The following is a 213-nucleotide window of genomic DNA, read 5'->3' on the forward strand; positions in this document are numbered from 1 at the left end:
TTGGAGATAAAGGTTTTTGAGACAATGGTGGTCTCTTTTTAGAATGGGGCTTTTCAATATCAAGGTTCTCTCATAAAAATGGATTGAGCTTTAGAAGAATGCTAAAGGTAAGAACACTTAGACACATACAAGAACAAAACCTTGTCTACCCAAAGGCACCCAAAGAATTCATCCTATCAATCTAAACCCAAATGATCCTAGTGCTACCCTTTA

This window comes from Camelina sativa, chromosome 14 (assembly GCF_000633955.1).
Source record: "Camelina sativa cultivar DH55 chromosome 14, Cs, whole genome shotgun sequence".
NCBI lineage: Eukaryota > Viridiplantae > Streptophyta > Magnoliopsida > Brassicales > Brassicaceae > Camelina > Camelina sativa.